The following is a 21,402-nucleotide window of genomic DNA, read 5'->3' on the forward strand; positions in this document are numbered from 1 at the left end:
ATAGAGAACATAATAGCACTGTAAAAACAACACCAAACTTCATCAGAAGTTTGCAGAAATGCAGCTTTGCTAAGACTGCTGAAAAGATCAAGTGGAAAGCTCTCTGGGAAAGTAATATTGACCCAATAATGTTAAATTTAAATTAAATCCATTATTGTGCAGGAATAAATGAGAAATCAGAACAAAACAAAAAGTTCTGGGAAAGTCAGACTCCACAAGAAGAGTACAGAAAAATACTGCTCACAACCTTAAATTGGCAGTGGAGGATTATATAAAAACAGATCTGTAAACCAACATTTGTTAGATGATACAAAGAGGTTCTAAGTCTAAAAAACATAATGTAGGGATGGTGTTCTCAATGTGTTGAAAATATAAAGTTTTTGATTGCCAGAAGGAAATGCAGCATGACCAACTGAGATGAAGCCACAGGGCGCCATTATGGTTTCTCCATACATGATTGCCAGCAACTCTCTCTATCTGTATGTAGTTTTCTCTTTTGATTGTCCAGAGGTAATATTATTTGAGGTATAGATTTCCTGTTCATTTGAGGATTGCATCATAAACATAAACAACCATGGAAGTATAAGTGAGGGACTGAACCTTACATGGTCACAATAGGGCATTATGCTACATAACATTGATTTGACCTCTATAACTTGGTGTTCAGTGGTCTACATCTGTTACAACACAAGGACCATCACTAATCAAAGAACTATATATATAATATGGACTATATATAATGAACTATATATATATAACTATATATATATAGTTATATAATATGAACTATATATATAATATAAGGAGCACAAGGAATAAAGCAATGGAGTACAATGCAAGTGGCAAAATGCCCCAAATGGTATGATTGTTGCTGGCATACAGAGGGCTTTAGACTGCAGAAATAATTTCAGGGTAACCTTGAAGGCAAGTTTGTCTGTAGTTGAGACAGTAGTTCCATTAACATTTTACACATTCAGAGGATAACCCTCAGAAAGATCAAGAAGAGAAAGTAACATGTTTGTATATGTGGTCACTTAAGTTGTTTATAGTGCTGACACATAAAGAAGAAACAGTGGGGCGAGTCATCCACCCTGTTTTCAACGTCTGCTTTAGAGCGAGATGAATGCTGCCCCAGAAATTTCTGTTTCTGTCCCTGTGTGAAGGCAGCGTGGGTAGCTGGCTTGGGTACAGGCAGCTCCAAATGGATTGCATCTCCAGTGATTTGAATACAACACAATTCCCCATACCAGAAAGCAGAAATTATTCTACAATTGGAGAGTACTACACAGTACCTATTGGATCAGAGATTTAGTACCAGCAAATTTCATGCGAACTCTTGGACTGATAAAATAGCCCAGTTTGTTTTGTGAGACAGTATTCACATGCTAAGCTTTTTATCATCATTGCTTCTAGCTCTACCCAAAGTTTTTTTACCAGACATTCAGCATCTCAGGTTTCTGCTATACAGTGGGGGTACCAAGATGTTTGAGTGTAAGAAATTACCACAAATGTCCAGAGAAGCCAGTACTGAGAATTACATAGAATAAGAGTACAAAGCGATACTGTGGTAAGGCTACTGGCTGCTCCTCAGTTCTCAAACCCATTTTTTACTTTTTTTTTTTTTTGGTATTTTAATAAGATTAAGAGCAGAGTATGTGTCAACAGTATTTTTGCCTGTTCTTATATACATTCTTGATGTAGCACTTACTATTCATACTTTTCTTTAAGCATTTTCTAAGTTTGCATGATAATAGCTTTGCGTGCTTGAGGTTTTTCGAGACATGTATACCTACAGACTTCATAAATCTTGGAAGCCTTTTTTCCTTGATCCATGTAAGTCACTTTTGGCTGTACTGGTTTTATCATCAACCCTGTGATGCTCTATCCCTTCTTTGATAGTCTCAGGGAAGAAATAGACACGTTATTGTGGGTAAGGAGTCACCATCAAGAAACCTTATTTATGGCAGTTGAAGTACAGTACATAGAGGGAATTTTCACTTTTGTATGACCCTGTTATTCTAAAAAGAATCTCTTAAAAACTTAAAGACTTTTGGTATCTTAAAGATTTTCAAATCCTTTTATGCATATAACTAAATATATAATACTTCTTACCATACCCACACTGTCCAACTACACTGAAGTCAATAACTGTTGCTGAAAAGTCTGTTTAAATTTGCTAATCCGCTTGTGCCATGTGCAATAATGGACATAAAGTTCTCTGTGGAGCAAGAAACTAGTGTTTTTCTCTTGACATTAAAAATGGAAATCCTATTATTACTAGTGATATTAAATGAGCGCTTTTACACTGAGCTAATGCAAGATGTTTTGGTGCATGGAAAAAAAAAACACTATTCATTTAAAAGGACTGTTTCATTAAGAGAGCTGATAGGTGGGCTTGACCGTATATTTTAAGTACTACTTAATTACTGTATTCTTTATTACACAGCGAACAATGCTATCACTACAATACATTAGACTCTCACTAATTCTCACAACCCACTTGGAGAATTACAGAGGTTTACAGAATTTTGTGAATTAGCAAATAAATGAGCAGGCATAATGAAAAGTTAAAGTTACTGCATCACAGTGTTTCTTTATCCTGAAAGGTATAATTTTAGCTATAACAATGTTTCATTCTACTAATAAATGTTGGTAATCTATTGTCAAGATAATGAAGTCTTACTAATGAGACTTCACTCTAGTTTCTGCCATCACCTGTACTTTTTAGACCAGTCTGTAGACTTATAGATCAGACTGGTCTGTAGATACTTTTTGTGATGATGCTTTTCCAAGATGTAACTTAAGGGGTTTACTGCATACATACTCAGATTTTCTCCTTGGTTACTTACATACTTTCGTGTTAACAGTGACAGAGATAAATCGGGAACAGAATACGTCCTTTTGATTTTTGGGAAGTGAATATAAAGGAAAAAGTTTGTAATGAATAGGAAACGAGGACAAATGTAACTTGGAGCTACAGTGTGTTAAAGTAGAAACGTCAGGAATCGTTATTTAAAAACTGAAAGTGACAGCTTTCCACTAAGCTGAAAACATGATATTAAATGATGTTTACGGATCCAGTACACATCATTCACCCTCTAAGGCCTAAGATGACTTAAAAAGGGTAAAAGTCTGTGTGCAGCTTCCAGTTAAGGAATCATAGTATCCCTACTTAGCACTAGGTCAAAGCACAGTATAAATACCACTGAATATTTTAGTATTGTTAATAACCAAGGTGAAACCGCTGCTGACGAATATTATGGGAGTTGGTGTTTATCAACTGGGGCAGCTAAGTTACTTAATTCTTTTCCCATTAGAAAGGATTCATGTGACCTTTTCTTTGAAGAATATTAATCCATGCAGTGTTTGCAAAATACTTATGCTATTAGGTAGAGGACATCCAGTCTGTTTGGGGAGGCACTTTTGAAAGACCAAGTTTTCTCCTATCTTCAGAGAAGCAGCAGAGAGGCTGTTGCTTCTGCTAGAGTTAGAAGGCAGCAGGCAGAGAAAGCACCCACTCTCTCCTGCTTTCCATTCACAGTAATTAGTCCATTACCTGTAGCACTAATAGTTCTGGTATCTTTCAATTTTTTATTTAACAAAAATAATTTCCTTCAGTATAGCATCTTGTTTATGGAGTTATGCTCCTGATTACTGACCTGGCATTTGGCAAATCTAGAGCCTAATTTGAAGATCACAACTCTACCCAAACAAATATACACATCAACGGTATAGCTACTGTATACATCCAGTGTTGTAGCTTGTTTATTTTCCTATATATATTTTAAAAAGTAGAATACTGTGTTAAATGACAATATCAAGAAGACCTCAAGCATTTTCACAACAAAGCCATTAAAAAAAAACAACAGCAGTGATTGGAACAATTGTGTGTAATATTCAAGTATGTGCAGGGATTTAAAATATTTATAATTAGAACCTAGTGGGTCAGTTCTGAAAATCTAGGGGTCACTAGCATTATGGAAGCCCTTTTTTCATTCTTTTTCCAAATTATGTTTGCATTTGATCATGAAATGTTTTTACAGGAGTTCTAAAAAATTATTTAAGTTTGTTAGGATCTTGAGGAAGTGATTGTCATGAGATTATTTTTGTTTAAATGAGTTACAATGCCAACTCCAGTAAATGAAAGACAGGGACCATTCCAGCAAAATTGTTCCTTGATTCTGAGAGCTTGCAGTTTTGAAAAAAGATAAAAATCTTAGAGTGGAATCTAAACTAACCATTTTTGTGTGAATTTGATGAACTTTGGATGTGTTTTTCTTTACTTATAAGTGGTAATGGAAGACTAACTTCAAAAACTTCAACTACTGCCACTCAGACAGAAAAATTCAGAGTTCATTTGATTATACAACTCAGCAAAAGGCAATCCAGTGTCAGTGCAAATTGTTGGTCTTCATAGATTGTGAGAAATTGGAGGAAAAAGGAGGAAATACCTTTTCCACAAAGGAGATAAAAACATACTTTCCAGATTCTTTAAAATTCTTCTGGACACAACTTAGTCAGAAATAGCCACATTATTTTTAAATTTATAAGTGACTTGGATTTCAAGGGCTTTAGCTGCATGTTTAGAGCACACAGAATACAATAAAATGTTCTAATAGTACATTTTAAAAATAATTATTTAAATTTTTTGAACTTTTTTGTTCTCTTAATGTTCTTTCATATGCATGCACATAATTGGCTTCCCACTATTTTTGGAACGTGAATTACAGATATGAAATACTCAAATATCATTTTTATGCATATAAATTATGCAATTTTTACAGGAAATAACAGCATAAGGCTATGAAAAGTGGCAGATGACCAATAATGCCAAAATATCAAATATCCAAACGAAAATCTCAACTTCTAGTGCAAGGTGAGACTTTTAACTGCATCTTCAACCAATAAAGTGTAAAGGGATCATGTTTTAAGTACTACTTTCTTCAAATATCATGAGCACGGATGGTTTGCAGTATTTCCCAAGGTACACAGAGAAGCCCGTCTTAATTCTTGCAGTGTGCTGCTTTTGTGGTAAAGCTTCCCAGAGATTTTGTCATGTGGTTGCAATATTAGCATTCACCTTCCACCCCACACTGGGGTTTACATCTGGATAGTCTATAGTTGACTCTGTCCGAAAATTCCCCTGGGGGGAAAATTAAAAATAATAAAAAAAAAAATAAGAGTTAAATTGAAGCGAGAGCTTTATGTTTAATAATAAGTCATTTTTGGTAACAGACCAAGATAATGTTCTGGTAATTTTAACAAATGCAAGTGAATGCAAGAGTCCGTGCAATTAAGAAATAGCAGTATAATATTCCATGAAGCATAAAAAAAGTGTCTCGGATTCTGCCATCTTTGTGGTGTGATGTTGTGTGGATAGTAACTTTGGTGTCAGGACCCAGACAAATTCTTTAGCTATGACTTTGAAAGGGATGTGTTACTGATCAAGCTGCACTAGCTGCAGCTCTGCAGAACTTACACCACCTAACCTTTTTCACGCAAAGAAGAGAAGCCGATGAGGCAGATGGAAAAAGTCATGTATTTTTTCAGCTTCCAAAATCAAGGAAAATATTTCAAAGACCACGTTTCCACAAAGCCAGTCCAGTTAAGAAAATATTTGATGACAGCTTGTTCTCTGTCTTTTAGTTTTTTTCCCCCTTCCCTGTGTAGAGGCAGTTCTGTAACAACAGATTCTGCCTCAGCAGCTTGGCTACTATTTGAAAGGTGAGCGAACTCCCTAATTAGGGAAACACAATTTCTACTTGCTGCTCTTCAGCATGGCTAGGGAAAGCAAAAAGTAAACAGAGCACAGGTGCCTGGTCACCCATGTGATCTATGATGTGAAGCATTATAATGAGAAGAGACCTGGCTTGCAAGGGAGATGTTCTGGCCCTTTTAATTACATCTCATGCATCAAGCTGGAGTTCTGTTGTCAGGGAAACCGTGCTGCCTCTCTCTCTGCTGAATAGCTGCCACCATGCAGTCCCATGCATTGCACAGAGACAACCCAGAGAAGGACCCAAACAATACATTATTAAATAACTTTAAATTAATATTAATTGCTTTGATTTGCCTGATATTATAGATTTGGCATTTACCTCCCTTCAGGAGAGGTAACCTAATGGTTTTCTCTGTGAGGACAGCTCTGTATTTTTAAAACAAAGGCACTGTTCTTTCAACTTCCATAATTTTTAGAGGCTATCCCTTTTCAGAGCTCTGAAGTTTGGCGAATGTACTTATAATTAGGAATGAGCTACCAAGACATCATCTGGAGTGGCTAGGGAATGCACGTATGACACACAGCTGTTCAGAACTAGATAGTGAGTTTAGATCTGTTTTATTTCATTTGTTTGTGTTCCGGTGACCTTGTAGAAATAATTTTGCTCACATTCCTAAAAATGCTAGGTGACTCAAATTTTGCCGGTCCACTTTGGACATCTGTTGCCAGCATTGCATAATAATAAGTAAGGTGTAAGGTGTGTAACTGAACAGACCATAAAGGCAAGCTTACTTCAGTCAGAAGTTGACAACCAAAGCTACGTTAGCTTTTGGTCAGAATTAAAGAAGAATCTTAAGACTGAGAGTCTGAAGACTTGCCTACTTTTGAGGCACTGAGATACCTCAATATCAGTGGTTGCTTCTAAAAGTTAAGGTTCTAATGCCTTCCTTTTACTGAGGATTAAGCATTCGTAACACTCCATTATTCAGGTTAACAGGACTTATGAGTGGTTCAACAGCTTTGTGTGTCTCTAAACTCCAACAAAAAGCAACAGAACTCAAAGCAAATCAGTGCAGCTGAAAGTCTAAGCCTCACTCTTTTTCTCTCATTCCATGCATCTAGTGTATAGAAATTGCAATATGTAATTTATATATTTTTATAACATATAAAATGTATATAATTTGCTGTTTATAATGCTGGAGTGATACAGGAGCTAGTAAAGAAATCCAGAATATCCAGCCATTAAAAATTGTTAGCGTCTTCTCTTCCCCGTAAAATCTGTGCATGTTTGAAAAGGGATAACATATATATGTCTTAGTATTCACAAGCCTAGGTAGAGCAAAATGCCTAATACAGATATGAGAGTTGCTGAAAAACTTAACTACCAGCTCCTTAAGCAGAGGAGATCAAGTCTAGTGTGAGATAGCCATCATCTTATTTTAGATGTTTTTCCAGAATAACGTAAAAAAGGAATGCAACAATACCTAAAAGCAACTTGGATTTCCAAAGATACTGTACATATAATTAAATTTCTTGTCCATTATTGATACGTATATTTTATGTCCCTTGTTCTTCTTTGTAGAATAGCTAGTGTGAAAAGAAAGCCACACCAGACTCCTCAAATTTATTATGTTAACACCAGGCTAACACAGAACAACCATCCTCAACAGCAGAAGAAAGAATTAAGCTTTGAATTAGTATACAGAATACAGAAACAGGACTACTGAAATGGGGAAAAATAATGGCTTGCAGTAGGCTTTGAAATGGAAATAGTGACACAAAAAGCTACGCTAAAAAATATATACAAACTTACTGAAACAAATTGATATTAAACCTGGTAATATTTCTAGGCCTACTGTAACCCTAACTCTATTATTATTATTACTATTATTGCCTTACAGTAAGGGTGCATTTACCCTGTTGGTCAGGTCTGCCTGGGCAGCCTTAGGACTTGTGCTGTACCTGGGACTTAGTTGCTCTTAAGAAGCCAGAAATAAGTTAATGCTCATTGTTTGGCTGCTTTCCAGCTGGTAAAGAAGAGAGGGGAAGCAAGTACACAACTTTCACGACTTCAGAAACAGGCTGAGCAAGAGAATGACTGGAGGAATTTCAACTCTCAGTTCAGCCATGAGTGCCACATGATCTTACTAATTCAAAAGTATCATGGTTCAGCTGCCAATGAAGTCTTAATATCATGGAAGGAAATTAATGGTATTTTTAAGTTGAGGCAGATTTTTAGACAGGACAAGGATTCAGAAATTAACAAAGATTATTCTCTGAAAAATATTCTAGTGAATTGTAAGTCTCCTTCAAATTCATTGCAATAAATTCTCTCTTCCATATACTTCAGGGGTCTTTACTTCAAGCTCTAAAAGAATCTGTAAGTTTTGCTTTTAAAAGTATTTGCATTTAAAAGTTAGTTGCTAACTTAACACAGTGTGCTGCTGAGACTGATACAGTTATTTTGAAAGCCCATGTGTACAAATCCCTGCTGTCTAGTGAGACACCTCTAGGTACTGAGGAATCACACAACAGATATTGTCTATATGTAACACCCTTCAGCTCCCCTCTTTAATATAGTGAAGGAACTAGAAGTAAGATCTTAAAGAGATCAAAAGGTCTTCTGGAGAAGTTTGGTATGAAGTTATTTCAAACAACTATCTTGAGATCAATATTTCTGCTAGTGGAAACGGAAGCCTTCTGGTAGTTTGGTTGGCAGTACAGAAAGTCATCAAAACAGACCAGAATAGCAGAAGTTTATCTCTCAGAACTGGAATTGTGTTCAGAGGCTTATAGAAGAAGTGTGCAAATAACTCTTTTTTTGATCAATAGCAAATGTAAACAATTTAAATAACAGGAAATCCAAAATTATTATTGCCCAATTATTTTTATCAAATTCAAAACCAATAATCTTCCTAAGCCCCATGAAGTAGTTTTCATTGTGAACCAAACATTTGATTTCAAGTTTTCAATTGTCTTAAAATAAAATTGGAGAAAAAAAAAAGTGTTGTGAATCACTGTTGCTAAAGTGACTATTTTACCAATTTACTGTATGATTTGGAGTATATTATTTAACCTCAGGCCACCATTGGTAAATTTGGATTAATGTCATTTCTCCACTTTAAGCAGACAATAGTATTTGTGCATTTTTCAAATCTTATGCAAATAATTCCATCAAAAATTGTAAATATATTACATTAGGGAAGGCTGTTACCTCCCTGTACATAGAAGAAATGTAGAGAAGTTCCCAAAATAGGCATTTGAAAATAGATTAAATAACATAATTTGCTTCTCCAGATTGACTGGACTATTTTGTTTATTTTTATTCCAATATTGAAGTTTGCTATAAAGTGGTATAAAATGGTTGATAAAGCCATTTGCCTACTGTAATGTGCATAAACAGAGCAAGAAATGCAGTCAGAGCAGACAGAACAATTAAAAAACACAAGGCAGATTCCCTGTATTGCCAGATCGGTGGAATCAATTTTCCCCTTTCCAGAGTATCTTCTTTAGTTGCTGAAAGAAATATATGTCAAGTGAAGAAGCAATAGAAGCCAAGCTGTTAAAGGCTGCTTGCAGACATCACTTTCAAAATCACTCAAGTAACCAGTGGAACTGCCTTTGGTCCTGGCTGTCTGAAGCTAATTGCATGCTTCTCTCTTATGTGTACCTTTCATACTAAAAATACATAAAAGATCAGTGAGTATGTCCTTTACTGATGGTGTGGATGAATGAGGACTGAAAGTGAAATAATGCTTGTAAGGTCTTTGTCAAGTCTTGGATTTTCTTTCTTCGAACATCTTGCACAAAATCCAAAGAACACAAGATTGTTTTTTTAAGAAGTCTTACTTCAAATCTGACCTGAGATATACATTATCCTAGCCTTATTAATACCTTTGACTTAGGTTTGAATAAAGCAAGGTTTGGACCATAAAATTATTTAATACAAATTCCAGAAACGTGGCTATATACAACCACTGATTTTACACCTGCTTCACAGTGTTATGCAGTTGCTAGCTTCTCTCTCTGTGCTGACAGCCTTTTATTTCCCCTTGGAAAGTGTTTCAGTAGCTGCACATGGGATGGGTAGTCTCTCAGCCACTCATCCATTGTTTGAATGTGTTAAAGCAGTCTCTGTTCTTATCCTACTGCCTCAAGCACGGGGAAGACTGAAGTTGGGGATTGCAGTGTGGTTTTTAATATATTTTCTGTTTACCAAACCTCCTCCACTTTCTAGAAGGTCTCAGATTGACCTTCCACTGCTGTCTTCTGTTCTTGTGCTTATGCACTTTCCCTGGGCCCTATGGCTGATGAGGAAGGAGGACACTATTGTTTCCTCCAAGGAAGGAGGTTTGTGGCTTTTGTGTTTTGTAAAAGACAATGAAGTACTTTATATGTTAATTTATTATTTTAAACCTTCATTACTCATCACAGGAGACTTGAATGATTTCCAGATTCTCCTATAGCTAGTGATAAGTTAGTTCATTCGTTGCTCTGAGACAGCTGCAAACTCAGAAGAAGATACGAGAGAAGTAACTTAAAGTATTTCTTCTGTCATGGGAGTATGACTCATACACTTTTATCTGTACTTACAATCTTGCCAACATTTTTTGTTAAAAATCTTCCTAGGAAAAAAGATGAATGTACAAATACTTCTGAAGTTTTAAAGTAAATTTTAATAAATCATTTTAATAAATAATGTAATATTTAAAGCTTAGGTACAAGGGGGAAAAGACAGTAATTTCTATGCAGTGTCTTCTGCAGTTCGTAGTACAAAAAGTATGCAAGGTACCATGCTTTTTCTTCAGGATTTCAAGCCTTCTCACAAAGGAACAATGAGGCTTTGTCCTTGTGGATAGGTACTGGCCATGCACCTGAGACTGTTTATCATTTTCTGTCTTAGCTAAAATCATATAATCTCTCTGTTTCTGAGTTTTCTTATCAGAAAAGAAAAAAGGGTGGGTTGAGGTTAGGTAATTAATCATAGTGATACTGCTCTGATAACTACTAAGTACAACATGATGGCTAAATATTTATTTTTTCTATTAATTCATTCTAAGACTATTGTCTTTCTTGTTGCTTGACAGTTGTCAATGACTAAAAGGATTTTATTCAGTCTATTTGTTCATAATCATCTGCAATATGGGATATGTGAGGAATCAGAGACCTAAAAACAATTTATGAATATTTCTGGCTGTATTTGTTACTGAGATGCAGTTTGTTTCAGTTTCCTGCAGGCACAGTAACGTGATGTTTTAGTGAAGGGGATTTGGCTGGGTTTCTGGATTTAGTCCTGCAGCAGGGACAAATGGTATGTCTAAAATGCTAGGACTCCATAGGAAGAATTTGTTTTATTGTACTTGTACTTTAAAAATCTTGTCTTCATTGATTTGGGAAAACAAATGTCACTGATTTTCAGTGGACCTGAATTCTGAAATCACTTGGGTAATTCTGGAAACTTCATTTCTACAGTGTAATAAAAAAACAAACAAACAAAAAATTTTAAATCGTAATTGAAATATATCTGGCAATGCTGCTTCCCCCAGGGTATGACATAATGATCACACTGCCCTGCTATTTAAAGGCTTGCCATAGTCCAGACACTCCATTCCTTTGTGTGACAGTTGTATCTCCTGTCTGTATTACTCATGTAGTCTATAAAATATTCAAGCAGCCTATTCTTTTGTGTAATGTCTGATGCATGGTAACTCAAAGTTGACCCTGCAGATGCTATTATAAAATATATATATATTTAATAGGATACTATGCCAGCAGTGTTCAGTGAGAAAATAGAAAATATTTGTATTCCCAACTCTGAAATGGCACTTGAAAAAATTTCTATCTTCAGTTTTCTTTCAGGAACAAAAAGTCAGCCAGTACTGTTGCATCCATTGGCCTGATCTCTCTTGAAATGCATCCATACAAGTGTGTTCTAAAACTGAAGAATAGTCTGGAAGCAGCTTAATGGGCAATTATTTCTATTTTGATTGTGTACTACACTCATCAACATCATAAGAAATCGTAAGTCGTACCTGTAGCATCTGGTAGATCATGTAGCAGTCCTCTAGGTGAGCTGCACAGGCTAGCTCTAAAATACCTAGTTCAATCACAGGCTGTGCTACCTTCAAATCAACACAAATGCTGGATACTGCCAGGCAAGTCTTCAGTCACTACAGGTCTCAGCACTGCAATCCATACTGCATTCTGTGCTGCAAGTCATTTTTATCAGGGTGTTTGGTAGAAATAATCATGAAATAATCATGTACCTTATGGAAAGCCTAGGTGTTGTTCATGGACACTTTCTTTGAAGAGCTGTAGAAGTTAGTTAACAAAGTTGGTTTCTTGGCAGAGAAGCTGCTTGTTGGCTTAACCTTTCTTACGTAATGGAAGAATATTTTAAGTTTACTAACACAGTAAAAGTACTGAAGAAAAAGAATATTAATTAAATGTTTGAATTCATGATGTCCTTCAAAATGTAGTTTTATCAAGAAAGAGAGACTTTGCGTTTAATATTACTGAAAATGGTTCATGATCACCAATACATTTAACCTGTGTAAGTGTTCTCCCATCTGAAGTTAATCATGATTTAGTTGCCTGCTTCTCAACTTTGTTGTTATAGTGATGTTTTGTCTGAAAGACCATACCAAGTACTTGGCAATCCTCTAATTACTCATACATTAATCTGTAGGTATTTAATATCTTAATGCTAGCATGAGTTCAGGTAGGACAGGGATCATTTCCTCCCCTCCATCCCCCCCCCCCCCCCCCCCCAACCTCACTCCCCAGTTTTCTGTTCTGAGATTTTTGCAGAAGAGAGCAAAGTCAGTGTCCTGCCTACTCTTTATATTATGGAACACAGCACTAGGAAAGCTTTCCTTGTGAAGTTTCCCCACTCAGTAAGTCATAAGTCATAGTATCTGTACCTGAAAAAGTTTTTCTTAGTAAAAATCTGATTGAAATTGGCAAATACCCAAGAAGTATCTGAGGAGTCACTTTTTTCTTTCCCAGAAGTATACATGACTAGGTATATTTAATATACTAAAGTTGCAGAAAATTGAGTATTTTTTCTTCTTGACATCTAAGCAGCACAACACTACATCTGTTGTTTTCTGCCTCATTATTTGCACGCTATTCCCTAGCCCTACGGTCTCCTTCAGCATCATTGCTTTTGAGATTCTTCCCCTACTGGATGAAATGTTTTTTTCATTAAAAAGGATTATTGTCACTTAATATTTTTTAATAGGTGATAGTAAATAAATGTTCCTATGCAGCAATATACTAGATTTCATCTTCAAGAGGTATTTGATGTTATGGGGAGTAATGTTTGAACATTCATTTTACTGTGACTTTCCATTCTATAAAAAGTTAATTTTCTATTGCACGTAGTAGTAAAACAGAAGGGATGACAGCTTCTTTGTGTGTGGAAGGAAAAAATGTAGAACTGCTTGCCAATACTGGGGGATTACCCTGTGAAACTTTTTTAAATGACCCCAAAGAAAAAATAAGTGCAGTATTGCACTGTTGACTTTCCAGAAGCTTTTTATTTTATTGTCTTTTTACTTTATTTTATTGTCTTCACATTGTCCCAGATGAAACAAAACAAAATATTTTGAGTATTGCTGCTGAAACAAATTATTGTGAGTTATTTTGATCTATAGCTTATAGCACATAGATGCTCAACAGTACTTTTTGTGGGTGCTCTTATCCCATGGTAAATTCAAGGTAGCTCAGTGAAATTAGGGTAGGGAAGCCCTTCTACACAACAGAGAAAGAACACACACTGAGACTGCTTGTAGCAGAGTATCTGACATGCTGTAAAATTACAGCCTAGCTTCTTCTTGATAACTCATCAAGTTATTTCATATAGCCATTCCTGTAGCCAGTCCCTTATTTGCTCTGTACCATGATAATTTCCAGTATATGCAACAAGCCTTCTTTATCAAGATTTATGGCCATTGATGCAGCTCCACTTATATATTAAAGAGTGTAATATGTTTAGAGTATCTAGGAAAGATAAATCAGGCCACAGCAGGGGTGACAACACTGTGAGATTAATCTAAAGAGAATATTACTACATGTAAAGGACCAAATGACAGATACAAAATAGAAGAAACAAGCAAGTTTATAAGGCTGAACTTCCTACTCAGAAAATATATGTTGTCTCTACTATATGGAGGGAACTAATGCTGACTGCACAATTAAATCAATAACCAATTTTATAAAGTCCTAGCTGCACTCCTGTTCCATAAATCCATTAAGGGCAATAGCCCTACTCCTGATGTGGAGTGCTGCATGGCCCTGTCATCCAAGCCTGGCCAATGTGCTTCTTGGGGCTTTTTGGTAGCCACTGACAAGGATGGTACCTTTACAGCATGCCACAGGCAGTGTGTGAATAAAGCTTCTTTGCACACTTCTTTGTTCTTGTGAACCCCAGCTGGGACAAGATAGTACATAGAAGTTTAGTGGTCTGCTCCATGAGACTCTGTTGTTCCAATGCTGAGCTCTGTTATTTTTTAGATACTGAAGCTCTGCCAGTGTCACTGACTAAGACATAAGTTAGATGCACATACGAAGCTCAGAGAAGAATGGCAGGGCTAAGAGAAACTATTTAGCAATGAGTGGTGTTTAACAGGATTTTCTGGAAATGAACAAGGAAGGAAGCAAAGCATTCTAACATGTTCAGCAAGGGGGTAGTAAATATCACAGCTCTCTTAACAAGCTAGGCTATAGAGTACATGTATATGCTTTATAAATATCAAAAAATCTGCAAGAAAAACTCAGAATTGAAAAGATAATACATTTTAGAGTGTTTATGCATCCATACTATCAAATAACATAATTCCCTGTTTTACTCCAGGTTCCTTGGTTGTCCATACTTCAGGTATATCTCTCTTTCAGAGATCTCTTTTGGACTGATACTTTTTGTCCCTCTGAGACTGAATTTTGGGAGCTGGTTAGCATGAGGGACAGCATCTGACAGACCCTGTGGGAAAGCAATGTCAGGGTGGAAGCCTGTGCCTGCACAACACTCCAACACTCTCCCATGGGGCCTTGTACCCTCAGATAAACCTGTTCTGTTTATTTCTAGAAAGTTCCTGTGCCACGCTTGTTCCCCATGGCGTGTAACACATATCCTTGGTGTCACGTTGGAAAGGAAAAGTGCTGTTCCAGTGAGCAGCAACACAGCCCTCACATTACTATGAATTCAAGAAATACAAAGAAATCATAATTACTAGAGACAGGGGTTCACCATAGAGAGCCAAGAGGACACCTGGATGAAGTGCTACACTGTGTGAGCGCAAGTTCTCTGATCTAAATGGAGCTATCCCTGAACAGTGTGGTGATGAACCCTCACATCTCCTATCATGGTGGCTGCACGATTGGCATATGGCTGCAATCTGTGCAACGTAGTTTGTCCTTCTGCATACGAGTAGTTAAATACTATTTTCCCCCATGCTAGCCAAGAGGATTTCTAGGCTGTTGAGGGCTTACTTCCAGGAATGAAAGTATATTTTTTTTCAATGAGTGCTAGAAGTTGAGAAGAACAAGAAGGTGTTCAGTGAGAGCAGAAGGGAGGGGTGAAGAAGAGTAAGAACAGAGATGGTAAACTCTATACCCCTTTTACACAAGTTCATAATAAATCATTCCCTAAGGGAGCTGAAAATAATCATACAATAATGAAAAGGTTTAAAAGAACAGATTGGCTCATATGTAATTTTAAAAGCATTTTTCACAAGATAACATGAAATCAGCTTCCAAAACTAAAATTAGATCAAAACACAAATATGCATTGAAGGTGTTTTTTAACTTTATTTTTTTTTCTAATACAGCTGGCATTATTCGATGCAAGAAACCATCTACAATTTATCAGATCCTGCAGAAGTATTGATTGAATATTTTTGTTTTAAGATTCATCCTCATGGAGTGAAGCTGTTTATATCACATTGTTAAACTCCTATATGGGAAGCTGTTTGGATGCTTTGTATTTTATTTACAAGCAGGTTAACATCTGACATCGTCCATTCTGTGGGCTTGCCTCATACTGTGTTCCTATAAATTGAATTCAGGATGCATACCTTAGCAGAGCCCTGTGACTTTGAGATTTTGTCTCATAATATAACTGGGGGGGAAAAAACGTGTGCTTAAGGTTATGCCTGAACTCCTGCCTAGAACTCCTACCTCCATATTACTTGTAATACATTTTGAAATGAATTGTTCTTATTTTGTCCTCTGAATCAGTTCTTCAAAGGCAGCTGTGAGTTAACAAGATATTTTAAATGGAAAATATGTTGCCTGCTCCCTTGCAGCCTGTGATTTCAGACTTCCTACACCCCCTCTACATAGGTGCTGTTTGTTGTACAGGCAGACTAAACCTCTCTCGGTGCTTTCCCACATATCTGCTATTATTTGTTATTCCTATTTTTATTAACTGTCTTAGCATCTGCTGAATTGTAAGTCTTCCTACTGAATCTAACTGAGTCATTCAGTTAATCTTTGCACAAAAGAGAAGGTGGAGCCAGTGGCTGAATGCAGCCATCAGCCTTCATGACTCCTACAAGCTCCAGGGGCTAACTGTCTGTTGCACTCACTTGAGGCTTCAGAAACCTTTTCACTAAAAGTTTTTCTGGCTTGTAGCGATGAAAGAGAAGTAATTTTCAGAAGGTGTCTGTTCCATGCTGTCACATATTCTCAGTTCTTAATACTGGAGAATTTCCAGTTGCAGAACAGGTGGGATTTCTGTGGTAGAAGAAACAAGACTCAGAAAGGAATAGCACTTGCAAGACTGCAGAAATTATATATTTTTCTTCTTACTGAGCAGTAGCAGAAATAATGTATAGTTGCCCCCATGTTGAATGGCAGCAGATGTTGAGGTTTTACAGTACATCAGGTTTCTAGTTGAAAAGAAATTAGTTGCACAGACTTTGAAATATTTTATGATGGTCTGTTGATATTCATAAGGTGTAAACAACCATGTTTATCTTTGACAGAGAAGATTAAAACAAGCGTTATGGTGTTTAGACAATATTGTTAGAAAAAAAATCCAACTCAGGTTTCACTGTATAAGGAAGTTTGCCTCCTAAAAAAATGTTCTATTTTCTGTTATCTTCCAGTTCTGTCCATTCCCACCCCATTCCCCATTGACAATCACCACCAGTAAAGCTATATACCTAGTGCTGTGCAGGCAAATAAATTATTTCTTGAAAAACTTATTTCAGAATTGATAATGAGTCCAGGCAAAATTTACAGAGAAGTTTCAAGTTTTAGGTAGAATATAAATGAAGCATTTTAGAAATGGAAAAAATGGTTTAGCAACATGGCAAATGCTGAGATTAACTGGAAGCTTCCGTTAAGTACATTACCAACATTTATGAAATGTTACCTTGTGTTCATATAAATTTATAATCAAAGAAACAAGAACTACTATGTCTGGGATTGCTCATGCCTCTCATTTTTTATCCTCCATTCACATTTGGACTGTTGAGGGTTGTTCTCATTCTTACCTAAGGATCCTTTTCCCTACTGCATAGACTATGTAGGTACTTACTGAGCCAGTGTAACCCCATGCTAACCTTGTGAAGGGGAATTTGAATGAAAGTCTTCTGTCTATTTCTGGAATATGTCCTGATTACTTGACACTACTTGTTTTGTTTTGTACCAGAAGACCCCAAGACATTTCACTGAAAAGAATAGTCAGTGTGTAACTGGTGTTAATGAACAGGAGAAAATAACGAGCGTTTTCCCTTATGTCAAAGGTAATGTTACTGTTCTTGGCCACGTTCTAGTTATAAATGTCAACCCTCTGTTATCTGTCATACTGTTTAAAAGTTAAAAGTGCAAACTTGCAGAAAATTGCAATCAAGATTTGCAATAAGGACTATACCTTTTTGTAAAGTGCAACTTGCAAAACTGAAACTGTTCTAGTCAATGGAAACACAATGGAACGTGATTTATATAGGAACAGAGGTGAAATTGATTATTTTTTTTTTAAATTACCTGTCTTTATTTAGAAGTTTACAAATGCACAAAGGAAGCAGGATGAATAAGAATAGAATAGCCCTCTTAAAGGAAATTTTTTGCCGTTTTGGAGAAGTGACTCATATGTTTCCTCCTTGTCAATTCTGCTTATTTCCAAAGATATTTTCCTAATGTTAGCACTTTCAGATTTCTTCCACAGTTTCCGTCCATATATTACCAGTAATGGAAAATTGCATCTTTTCTAAGTTGCTGTCATTCTCTGGTAACGCTTGACAAATAGTCTGTGTTACAGGAACCCACCAATTTTACAGAAAGAAATCACCAGGAGAGGGATAGGACATAGATGTCCCAACAGCATGCACTTGGTTACTCAGATTAGTGGTAGGATGGATGCTATTCTATTATCATCAACAATGCAAATTAGATGTATTCATGTCCCATCAATACGGGAAGATAGAGTTTTGCAAGGGGTGACTCTGTCGTAATCTTCTCCCTCAATACTCTATATAGTCTGCGTGAGCTTTTGTTTTCCTTTTGTGACTCAACCAGAAGCTCAGATGGCAAATAGAACACATTTCAAAAAAAGAGAATTTTAAGCAAGTTCAATAACGTGGAATATAAAGCTTTTCCAGTTTCAGCTATATTAAAATGCAGGAAAACTGAGCACATATGTTGGAGTGCATTTCTTCACTTCCCCATGTGGGCATGATTAAATTTCACTGTGAAATACAGGCTACTAAAAATGATGATGTTTGTTATCCAACAACATATTAAAGTTACTTCCCCTTGAGGTAGAGCTCCAGAATACAGAAGTATCTGGATCCAGCTGGGGCAGGTAGGTGGGGTGGGGAGGGGGATAAGCAGACAATTTTTGTGGCTTCTGTAGCAGCTGTGACAAATGAATGAGGCTCCATCCTACAGGCCATTTTCACTTTATCTTTTCTCCTGGGCTACATATCTCCGTCCTAATATTATCATCATTTATCACACCTTTAATATTCATCTCACTGGCACAAAGCTTTTGGATCACGGACCTTACATCCATAACTGATTCTTCAACAGGCCATCTGTGACTTCTTTCTTGATAAGATATCTAAAAATTCAGAATTCAGTTCCTTGACTTTCATTTTTATTCATGCCATTTTCTGAAGAGGTCTCTGACAATTTCTGCTCATTGATCTCTGTGCTACTTATATTCATTCTACCACTATACTGTGTGATTTTACTAAACAAGGGGGGCTAAATCATTTTTCTACCTTACTTTGTAAATCAGAGGAAAATAAGCTGTACTTGGTTAAGATCTGTTAACTTTCATCTGAAAAGCTAAAGTAACGCTTTGCATCAAAAAACAGCATGCCTATATTCATGGGCATTTGCAGATACTATTTTTATTACATAAATACATAAAAGAAAGCAGACACTGGAGCACCGTGTTGCAGGCAATGAATGCATGCATATGGAAATGAGATTTTTCCTCCAATTCCAGGCTTCACACTTCTGGAATTTATCAAGAACTGGTAATAGATAACACAGGTTCCCTGAACCATGACTTTTCTCCCAAGGCAGCTGTGCTGCTTTACTGGGAAGTTTGTCTAGCATGGAGTATTTTCAGGCCTTGCTTTTCTCCCTGAGAGACTCCCCCTCTCTGAGGAGCAAGCCTGGTGGGATCTCACAATGGCACAGCATGTCGGGCTGTTGGACAGGAGTCGTGGGCAGAACAGCCATCGCTTCTCCCTCCAGCAGTCACAATAGTGGTCCTTCTTATTTTGAGACATAACAGAAGTGCAATGCATGATCTCCCTTAGAAGATCATTTTAACGACACGGATCATTAGCCTTCCTTTAATTTCTCTTGCTTTGGAGTAATTAAGAAGTTTAGCATATCACGGGGTTGTCATTAGTACGTAGAAATGTTTCATGAATTTATTGAGTGATGTATCAAGAGCAATTTCATACATAAGGGAGGAAAGGTTATTTATTTCTTCCATGGAAAGAGCATCTTTGATGGCTTCTTAGGACTTGGTTCTGTGGCCATTGTGCTCTTTGCAGAGACAAGTAAATGGTCTATTACAATACCATCTGCTGTGGCACTTTTTTGTCTTTCTCTTTTTGTGTAATGCAGGAAGAAATGTTTGATAAATGACATTATTTTGATAAAATCAAAATCTGAGCAGTAAATTAGCTGGAATTAAAGTCAGACAAGGAACACTGGTTTTGTCAGCACAACCACTTCTTTTGCTCACTCGTATTTCAGTCTTTTGATCTATAAGAAATATTAGTTGAGTAAAATATTTTTAAAGGAGATCCAGATAAATACAGCAGCGTGAGCAGGATTCTGCTGAAGGTGATTGCTGTTTAGATTACTGAATGTTGTTATTTCAAAGTTTACATAAGGTTGCATTTATGATTGATTACTGGCTATGTTTACTGAAGAATTTCTTTCAAACATACTTGTTTATTTCTGCTTTCCTTGTGGAAAACATCTGTACCATCCTTATTGTGGTAGTTTAGCAGTTAGTATGTACATAGTGCTATCTGGACAGGACGTAAAATGTAAATGGTTGTTTAAATCAGAAATCCTCTACTGTGTGATAGGGCAATGTCCTTTTAATAGATAATGAACATTTTCTGTAGTTCAAATGACAGATCTTGCACATTTAGCACAGATGTTAAAGGTTTTCAAGAAACAAAACTGTGAGTGCTAATCTCAGTTCATAATAGGATGGTTCTATCTATCCAAAATCAGGAAAACATAGAAAACTGGGAGAAAGGTCCAACAGGATTGTGTAATTAGTAACATCTGCAGGCTCTCACTTCCTCTCTGATTTTACCCTAACTTCCATCTCATATACTATCAGCTGCAAATCTGTGGCAAGAGGGGAAAAACGGTTTCTGGCAGGAGTTTCAGTGTACAGACATCTCAAGGACAGAGGTGGACTGGTTTAAACATTAGCTCTTGCTTGGGGCTGTGCCTTGGGGTACAATCGAACCCTTTAATTGCACTAGAAATATTTTCAGATACTCTGTCTTAAAAGTAGGGTAAGAAGCCTGTCTTGGTTCCATATTTCATGATCTCTGCAATTTACCACTCTAAGCAATGCTAGTAGATCTTATAAACACTGGATGCTTTTGCAGAACATGAAAAAAAACTAAACAAACACTGTGATGGATTTTCCTGCCAGATACTTAGACTGTTCAACAGAATTTGATAAGTCAGTACTAACAGGCCTTAGAGGATAAATAAAGTTCTCTCACAAAATGAAATTACAGACTTAGGTCATTTAAATTAGCTCTATAGTGAGGTAAAGGGACTTTATTCAATTACCTTCACTTCTGAAATATACAGCTTTGAAACTGAGCTTTTGCTAATATGTATGGATGTGCCTCCTGAGATGAGGAACTGACTGCATGATATTCACTTGTATTGTATTTATGTTTAACTATATACGTTCCTATTGTTCCGTAACTTATTTCTATGTTTTATTCATGACCTGTTTTGCAGACAGTTTTGCAAGTGTGCAAAACGTGCAAATGCTTTCTTTGGCCCTGAAACTAACTGGCTGCTGTCAGTTTCAGATCAAATAACTAGTTTTTCTTTGTTTTGTTTTGTTGTTGTTTTTACCATTTTTGTTTTTTGGGTTATTTCAGAGTAGACCTGTGTTATGCCTTGTTGATCTGTACTCAGAATATAAACAGTTTTGCTCAGCC

The 21,402-nt window shown here is 36.5% G+C and overlaps 1 long non-coding RNA gene across 4 annotated transcripts in view; it reads left to right on the forward strand.

Moving 5' to 3' along the window:
• Window positions 1-21,402, forward strand: part of LOC308197334 — a 246,952-nt gene that overhangs the window by 151,209 nt on the left and 74,341 nt on the right. The window contains exons 5-8 of one of the 4 annotated variants that reach the window (XR_013952825.1): window positions 4,785-4,876; window positions 10,947-11,030; window positions 11,568-11,740; window positions 15,550-16,073. The exons of 2 other annotated variants lie outside the window; for them this stretch is intronic. This is a non-coding gene — a long non-coding RNA (uncharacterized lncRNA). Of the gene's footprint in view, window positions 1-4,784; window positions 4,877-10,946; window positions 11,031-11,567; window positions 11,741-15,549; window positions 16,074-21,402 lie in introns of those variants that run through there. One more of the 4 variants, XR_013952826.1, reaches the window with a different exon arrangement.

This window comes from Anser brachyrhynchus, assembly GCF_964034855.1.
Source record: "Anser brachyrhynchus genome assembly, chromosome: 1".
NCBI lineage: Eukaryota > Metazoa > Chordata > Aves > Anseriformes > Anatidae > Anser > Anser brachyrhynchus.